This window comes from Triticum urartu, chromosome 5 (genome assembly GCF_003073215.2).
Source record: "Triticum urartu cultivar G1812 chromosome 5, Tu2.1, whole genome shotgun sequence".
In the NCBI taxonomy this organism is placed as follows: domain Eukaryota; kingdom Viridiplantae; phylum Streptophyta; class Magnoliopsida; order Poales; family Poaceae; genus Triticum; species Triticum urartu.
In genome coordinates, this window is record NC_053026.1 from 270,926,536 (window position 1) to 270,936,338 (window position 9,803).

Here is a 9,803-nt window from a genome sequence, read left to right on the forward strand (position 1 = left end):
AGGTAGAAATGACCACCGGAGGAGAACGAAGCGCCAGAATGCAAAACGGACAACGGGGAAAATGCTCGAATGCATGAGATGAACACGTATGCAAAAGCAATGAACATGACGACATGATATGAGATGCATGACAACGACAACAACACACGGAGACAAAACCCGAACCCGAGAAAATAAAATAACTTAAGGCCGGAAACGGCAAGAGTTGGATTACATATAAGGAAAATCATATCCGGGGTGTTACAACACTCCACCACTACGAAAGGATCTCGTCCCGAGATCTAGGACTGAAAGAACGCCGGGTATTCAGAACAGAGGTGATCCTCGCGTTCCCAGGTAGCTTCATGGTCGGAATGGTGTGACCACTTGACTTTGAGGAATTTGATTGACTTGTTGCGAGTCTTGTGTTCGGTCTCTTCAAGAATAGCAACGGGGTGCTCATGATATGAGAGATCTTCTTGGAGCTCAATGTCCTCAAAGTTGACGGTGCGGTCAGGAGTTTTGAAGCACTTTCGGAGCTGAGAGACATGGAACATGTCATGAACATTTGCAAAGTTTGAAGGAAGCTCGAGTTGATAGGCGAGATCGCCTCTCTTGCTGACAATCTTGAAAGGTCCCACATATCTAGGGGCAAGCTTCCCTTTGATACCGAAGCGGTGAGTACCTTTCATAGGAGAGACGCGGAGGTAAACATGATCTCTGATCTCGAAAGCCAAATCACGGTGCTTACTATCATAGTAGCTCTTCTGGTGGGATTGGGCTGCTTTGAGGTTATCTCGAATGACTTTGCACATTTCCTCTGCCTCTGTGATTAAGTCATTTCCCAAAAGTTGACGTTCACCGGTTTCAGAACAGTTGAGAGGGGTACGGCACTTCCTGCCATACAGAATTTCAAATGGGGCCTTGCCCGAACATGCTTGAAAAATGTTGTTGTAGGAGAATTCAGCATATGGAAGACAATCCTCCCACTTCATGCCGAAGGAGGTCATACAAGCCCTAAGCATATCTTTAAGAATCTGATTGACACGCTCGACTTGCCCACTAGTTTGAGGATGGAAAGCTATGCTGAAGCGGATGTTGGTGCCCATGGCCTTCTGAAAAGAATCCCAAAACTTGGAGGTAAAGATGCTGCCATGGTCTGAAGAGATCACTTGTGGAATACCGTGCAGAGAGACAATTCGAGAGGTATAGAGCTCCGCCAATTGAGCTGCAGTGATGGACTCTTTGATAGGCAGAAAGTGAGCCACTTTAGTGAGTTTGTCGATGACAACGAATATAGCATCATTGCCGCGTTTGGACTTTGGAAACCCAGTCACGAAGTCCATCTCAATGTGGTCAAACTTCCATTCTGGAATGGCAAGAGGTTGGAGGAGACCAGCTTGCCTTTGGTGTTCTGCCTTCACTCTTCTGTAGACATCACATTCATTCACGAATTGATCAATCTCGTGCTTCATTCGAGTCCACCAATAAGCCTGCTTGAGGTCCTGATACATCTTCGTGCTCCCAGGGTGGATGGAGAGGAGAGAATTGTGAGCCTCGTTCATGATCACTTTACGAAGGTCACCTTTGGGCACAACAATACGATCCTCGAAGAAGAGAGTATCCTTGTCATCAAGGCGGTAACACTTGTACTTGGGTTGACTCTTGGCAATCCTAATCTTCACCTTTTTCACCATAGCATCAAGAAGTTGAGCTTGGCGAATCTGGTCTTCCAAGGTAGGAGAGACTTGAAGGTTGGCGAGGAAACCTTGAGGAACAACTTGCAGATTAAGTTTGCGGAAAGCTTCACAAAGCTCGGGTTGATAAGGCTTGAGAATAAGACTGTTGCAGTAAGCCTTCCTGCTCAATGCGTCAGCAATCACATTGGCCTTGCCTAGAGTATACTCGATACTTGGATTATACTCTTGAATCATTTCGACCCATCGAGTCTGCCTGAGGTTGAGATTAGGCTGAGTGAAGATGTACTTGAGACTCTTGTGATCAGTGAAAATGTCCACTTTTCTTCCCAATAAGAGATGTCTCCAAGTCAAAAGAGCACGCACAACTGCCGCCAACTCAAGGTCATGAGTGGGGTAGTTCTTCTCGTTGGGCTTCAACTGGCGAGAGGTATAAGCCACAACTTTCTTCTCTTGCATCAACACTGCGCCGAGACCATGGAGAGAGGCATCGCAAAAGACCTCGTACAGTTTGGATTCATCAGGCGGAGTCAGAACTGGAGCAGTGACCAATTTATCTTTCAAGGTGTTGAAAGCAATGTCACACTCCGGAGACCAAACGTACTTGGCGTGCTTCTGGAGAAGATTTGAGAGAGGCTTCGCAATCTTGGAAAAGTTTTCAACGAATCTTCGGCAGTAGCTTGCGAGACCGAGGAAGCTACGGAGTTGCTTCACGTTCTGAGGAGGTTCCCAATTCACAATTGCAGACACCTTCTCAAGATTCACCGCAATGCCCTTGGCAGAGATGATATGACCAAGATAAAGAACCTCATCAAGCCAAAATTCGCACTTGGAGAACTTGGCGTAGAACTTGTGTTCCCTGAGCTTATCGAGTACCAAACGAAGTGCTTGGCATGATCTTCCTTGTTCTTCGAGAAAACCAGAATGTCGTCGAGATAGACCAAAACGAAGTCATTGGTGTAGGCGTTGAAGATGAAGTTCATCATGCGAGAGAACGTCGGAGGAGCGTTGACGAGGCCAAAAGACATGACAGTGTATTCATATGAACCAAAGCTTGTCCTGAAAGCCGTCTTGGGAATATCTTGCTCACGGATTCGAATCTGATGATAACCCATATAGAGATCAAGCTTGGAGAATACTTGGGCACCTTTGAGTTGTTCGAACAGCTCGTTGATGTTGGGAAGTGGGTATTTGTTCTTGATGGTCTTCTTGTTCAATGGACGGTAATCAACACAAAGTCGGTCCGTTCCATCCTTCTTGGTCACAAAAAGAACACCACAACCCCACGGAGAAGAACTAGGCCGGATGAGACCCATTCACTCTTGAATATCGAGTTGCTTCTTCAGCTCCTTCAACTCTTCAGGTCCGAGCTTGTAAGGACGCTTGCACACTGGTTCCGTGCGAGGCTCAAGATCGATGACGAATTCAACTGGCCGATGCGGAGGCATTCCTGGAAGCTCTTCTGGAAAGACGTCTTGATATTCGCAAACGCCTGGAATCTGCGAGATAGCATCCAGTTCACCCTTCTCATTGAGAGAAAACAGACGGATGGTATCATTGCGAGCGGCAAAGACAATTACATCCTCAGACGAATGAGTCAATTGAATCTTCCTGGCAGCACAATCAAGATGCGCCTCGTGCTTAGAAAGCCAATCCATTCCGAGAATAAGATCAATATCCGAGTTACCAAGAACCACCGGAGAAGAAAGGAACTTGTAGTCTCCCAACATGATAGTAACATCTGGGGCGATAGCGCTTACATTCATGAATCTACCCGGAGAATCAACAAATAACTGTCTAGGCAAATCTTGTAAAGGCAACTCATGCTTAGAAACAAATGGTCTCGAGATGAAACAATGCGATGCACCAGTGTCAAAAAGAACTTTTGCAGGAATATCATTAACAGGAAGGTTACTCATGATGACATCTGACGAGTCCTCTGCCTGAGCTGCATTCAGCAAGTTGACCTTGGCGGACTTGGTGTTATGCTTGACCATAGCTGTACCTGTCGATCTCATAGGAGGAGGAGGAGGAGGAGGAAGACGCCTCTGATTGAAGCATTTGTTGGCATAGTGACCCTTCTGTTGGCACTTGTTGCACGTGACCTCTGAAAGCGGATGGTGATACGGAGCACTCGATCTTGGAGCTTGAGACGAAGTCTTGTTCTGAAAGCCAGGGTTGGGTGGCTGGGAAGATCCACTGCCACCTTTGCTCTTCTGATACGGCTAACGAAATGGAGGAGGAGGAAGCCAAAACTTCTGCTGCTTGGCCACTTGAGTAGAGGAAGAAGGAGTAGCATCTCTGACTCGCTTCTTGGAAGCATCACACCTCAGTTGAGCGGCCTCTTGCTTCAATGCCATGTTGTAGAACTCATCGTACCTCAAGGGCTCAAAGAGAACAAGAGCTAGCTGGATTTCTTCCCTGAGACCACCCCTGAACTGGTATATCATGCTCTTCTCATCAGGGACGTCCTGCTTAGCAAAGCGGGCGAGCTTCTGAAACAACTTGTTGTAGTCATAGACAGACAAAGAGCCTTGCTTCAGGTTGCGAAATTCCTCACGCTTGCTTTCAACCACGCTCTGAGGAATATGATGAGTTTTGAAGTCTTGATGGAATTCATCCTAGGTAATCACACGTCCACCTCTGGAATCCTTGTACTGCTGGAACCATTCTGCAGCTTGGTCTTTGAGTTGGAAGGAAGCGAACTTGACAAAGTCCTCAGGCCTGACGTTACTGCACTCGAAATGCTTGCACAGATCCACGAGCCAATCGTCAGCATCAGTTGCCTCAACACAATTGCTGAAAGTCTTTGGCCCGTTAGCAAGGAACTGGTTGAGTGTAGCAAAGTGATTCTTATTGTTGCCTTGGTTGCCTTGGTTCGCTTGATTGCGCTCTTGAAGAATTTGCATGATCAACTGTGTGTTTGCATTGGTTGCGGCCATCACAGCTTGCCATGCCCCCGGAGGAGGTGGAGGTGGTGGCAGATCAGGATTCGGAGTCGTGCGCGTTGGAGGAGCCATCCTGAAGAGGTTAACATCCATTAGCACATTGATAGAGAAATATTGAAGCTGAAAACCAACGGAATGAAAATTGCAACATAAAGTCTTCACATCCGAACATAAGAACGAATGCATTCCTCTTGAAATGGTCACATATCCATAAATTGAGAAGCCACTTAGAATTTGGGTAGAGAAATAAATCAACAAGGTACGGATCAAGAACGAATACTCGGTAAGAAATCCCAATCTCAAACCAAATATCCGTGGAAGAAGAACTAGAGCTACAAGAATTCCCACCTATGAAACTCCCGAACCTTTCCGGTTATGCAATCAGGTGTTGGGGATACAGGGGAAGCATAATATCTCACCCAAATCTAGCAATTCCTACATCCAGCTGTATCCATCCTTCAACACATAACCGAGAAAACTTCGGAAACCATCTAACCTCAACCTTCGAAAAGCATCCGTTATACAAGTTATGGCGATACTCCCGAACTCCCGCCCTAGTACTGGCTGGCGTCGAGGTTATCTCACCAACGAACTGCATAAAAGAGATTTTCGATGTCGGCGTACTAAACTCAGGTATTCCAGAACTTTGCAACGATAAAATTATGTGACGACAACACCTCGGAGCTCAACTCCCCGGGACACTGCCACAACCCCTAAAGACAGGAGGCACCAAGAACAATGTTCTCGTCACAAAACCATCGGAACGATTCCAAGATACCCGCGTGATCCTAAAAAAAATTTTAGTGAAATTTGAGAAGAGAAGAGTCAAAACTCTACGTCAGGATGCCTTACCAGAGCGATGAGGAGACTGGGGAGTAAAAAGAATTCCTAAACTCTCCGATATATAATTCCTAAATGACTCCAACATTTTTTCTAGACTCAACAACGGCTGCTAAAAACGATCAATCAGTGGGGGCTCCTAAGGTCGGGGAAGGCTCTGATACCAACTTGTAACACCCTCGATGCGGCTATAGCTCCCACGTGTCGAGGCACGACTTAGAGACATAACCGCATTGAAAGCAATGTCGCAAGTTAGGCAATCATCACAACATCCCATGTAATATAAGATAATAAAAGGGAGATACATAGTTGGCTTACACTCGCCACGTCAATCAAAGTACATAAATAGCATTACAACATTCAAACACTCATGGCCCGACTACGGCGCCAAAATAAAAGATAACCCAACATGCGACACGGTCCCGATCACCCCAACTGGGCACCACTACTGATCATCAGGGCAAGACACGTAGTATCGTTGAGAGTCCTCGTCGAACTCCCACTTGAGCTCAAGCGCGTCATCTAGACGGAAACATCAGGCCCTGCATCTGGTTTAATAGTAATCTGAGCCACAGGGACTCAGCAATCTCGCACCCTCGCGATCAAGACTATTGAAGCTTAATAGGGAAAGACAAGAATTATGTGGAGCTGCAGCAAGCGACTTAGCATATGTGGTGGCTATCCTGTTCGCAAAAGAGAGTGAGAAGAGGAGGCAAAGCGCGAGCGAGAAACTAGAGGGCATCCTGCGGCAAGCATTACTCCAACACCGTGTTCACTTCCCGGACTCCGCTGAGAAGAGACCATCACGGTAACTCACACAGTTGATTCATTTTAATTAAGTTAAGGTTCAAGTTATCTACAACCGGACATTAACAAATTCCCATCTGCCCATAACCGCGGGCACGGCTTTCGAAATTTCAAATCCCTGCAGGGGAGTCCCAACTTAGCCCATGACAAGCTCTCACGGTCAACGAAGGAATAGACCTCCTCCCGAGATGTTCCGATCAGACTCGGTATCTCGGTTCTTCAAGACACTTCGACAAGTTAAAACAAAACCAGCAACACCGCCCGAATGTGCCAACAAATCCCGATAGGAGCTGCACATATCTCGTTCTCAGGGCACACTCAGATGAGCCAGATGTCGGGTAGGCCAGCCCAGGGTTGCCCCTGGTAGCCCCGGACATCGCTCGGTTGGACCAACACTCAGAGGAGCACTGGCCCGGGGGGGTTTAAATAAGATGACCCTCGGGCTCCGGAAACCCAAGGGGAAAAGAGGCTAGGTGGCAAAAGGTAAAACCAAGGTTGGGCATTGCTAGAAAAGCTTTAATCAAGGCAAACTGTCAAGGGGTTCCCATTATAACCCAACCGCGTAAGGAACGCAAAATCCGGGAACATAACACCGATATGACGGAAACTAGGGCGGAAAGAGTGGAACAAAACACTAGGCGAGAGGCCGAGCCTTCCACCCTTTACCAAGTATGTAGATGCATTAAGATAACAAGGCAATATAATGATATCCCAACAAGTAAATAATGTTCCAACAAGGAACGGTCTCCAATCTTCACCTGCAACTAGCAACGTTATAAGAGGGGCTGAGCAAAGCGGTAACATAGCCAATCAATGGTTTGCTAGGACATGGTGGGTTAGAGGTTTGACATGGCAATTTGGGAGGCATGATAAGCAAGTGGTAGGTATCGTAGCATAGGCATAGCAAAAGAGCGAGCATCTAGCATAGCAAAGATAGTAGTGATTTCGAGGGTATGATCATCTTGCCTGCAAAGTTGTCAGAGTTGACTGGATCCTCAAAAGCAAACTCAACGGGCTCCTCGTTAGCGAAATCGTCTCCCAGCTCTACCCAAACAAGACAAACAAGCAACAAGGACACAATCAACCACGTGCAAAGCTCAAACAATATGATGCAAAGATGGTATGCTATGCGGGATGCAATATGTGATGCATATGCAAGATTTGACAAGGAATGAATGAACCTGGCCTCAACATGGAAATCCAAGTGTGACACTGGAAAGATGAGAGGAAATCTCTTGAAAACGATATAAAGATCACCGGAATCGGAGTTACGGTTTGGAAATGGCAAGCAATTCAAATATGACCACGTTCTGCGATTTACAGCAAGTAGCCATCTAAATGCAACAAGATGAACATGCTACAGCACCCAAACATGGCATCAAAATACATGGCAGGGATCCATTCATGATGCTTAACAAAAGACTAGCACTGAGCTACGGCCAATTCATCCATTAACAGGTTCAAACAAGCATGGCAAAAATGCATTTGGTAAACAGATATCAGACTTAGTGAAATTAACACTTGTCTGGAATTTCAGATCAGATAGCACTCTTTGGAGCATGAAAACAATATGCTACAGGACCTGAACATGGAAAAATAAAGCATGTCATGGAGCTACTCGAAGAGATTAACAAAAGTCCCTTAGTGACCTTGAGCCAAAAGGGATCAGAAAATACATTTGCAAGCATGTGAACATGGCAAAAACATAATCAGTTCTCAGACTTAGTGAAAACTGGAGCATGCTGAAACAGATATCAAGTAGGCATGTTTACGAGCTCGATGCACTCGCTACAGAGCAAGTCATGACAACCTAAGCATACACCCATCAAGAATACACAAAATACAAGCTAGACATGGCAAGAACAATAACATAGCATGCACGGATCAACTACAACATCCTCGGCAAAATCGCTAACAAGTAGACAATCTGCCCAGATTCACGAAATGACAAAAGTAGAGCTCTATTGACTCAAGCTAGGGTGCTCCATAATTGCAAACAAAGGCATGGATGGATATAGCACTACAATATTAACAAAACATCCTTACTGATCATCCACAAAAGAGGCACGGATCACTAGGAAACAACATGAACATATGGCATAATGAGATAAACAGATCAAGGACTTAGTGGAAATGCTAAGTCCCTGAAATCAGCATTAACGAATGCTCCACTTTGCAAGCTTGTGCTAGTCACCACACACATCACAGAAATACATGGGTTGCACCTCTGGATAGATGGCAAAACATATAACAGAACTCATGTAGAGCTCAGGGGCATATCATGCACACAATAAACATGGCAAAAATGACAAATATCTAATTGGAGCAGCAGATCTGACAATTATCTCAAATACCACTCTTCTAATAGCATTTCGGGCATCAAGATGAACTGAAATGAAAATCATGCAATGAGATGAAATGATGTGCTCTCTGAGGCGAACATTTTGATATGCTATATGCCCAAAACAGAGCTATGGATGAGGAGTTACGACATGATGAACATGAGTAAATAATTAGGGTTTTGGGTAGAAAAGTCAACCCAGACGGGATCCGGATCCAGATCTGGCCGCATGGTTTACGAGGCTCGCCGGAGATGGACTTGAAGCTCGCCGGAGATGGGGTCTTCGCCGGATCCGGCCGATGCTCCGGTCGTCGGAGTCGAAGAAGAAGCGGGGAGGTCCGGATCCCGCGCGGAGGAGGAGGTAGTGGTCGGGGGTGGCGATGGAGGCCGGCGCCGAGGCGGGAGGAGCCGGGGGAAGCGGTGTCCGGGGGTGGCGAGGCTCGCCGGCGGCGCGTCGGCGCGGCAGACGGGCGGCGGAGGCACGGAGGAAGCGGCGCGGGTGCGGGCGAGGATCGGCGGCGGCAGGCGATGGGCTCGCGGGGGCCCCGAGCGGGCTTCGCGGGCCTCGGGCGGCGGCGGTTCGGCGGGAGGACACGTGGCACGTGGCTATTGGCTGGGCGCGGCGGCGCGGCGTGTCCGGCCAGGGACGGACATGTCCGGCGGCGACAGAGGTTGGATCTAGGGTTTCGGGAGGAAGGGGAAGGAGAAATTCGGGGGTGTCTTTAAATAGGCATAGAGGGAGCTAGGAGAGTCCAAATGAGGTGCGGTTTTCGGCCACGCGATCGTGATCGAACGCTCTAGATGATGGAGAGGGTTTAGGTAGGTTTGGGCCAACTTGGAGGGGTGTTGGGCTGCAACACACACGAGGCCTTTTCGGTCCCTCGGTTAACCGTTGGAGTATCAAACGAAGTCCAAATGGTACGAAACTTGAAAGGCGGTCTACCGGTAGTAAACCAAGGCCTCTTGGCAAGTCTCGGTCTAATCCGGAAATGTTTAATCCCCACACACGAAAGAAAGGTAGAAATGACCACCGGAGGAGAACGAAGCGCCGGAATGCAAAACGGACAACGGGGAAAATGCTTGAATGCATGAGATGAACACGTATGCAAAAGCAATGCACATGATGAGATGCATGACAATGACAACAACACACGGAGACAAAACCCGAACCCGAGAAAATAAAATAACTTA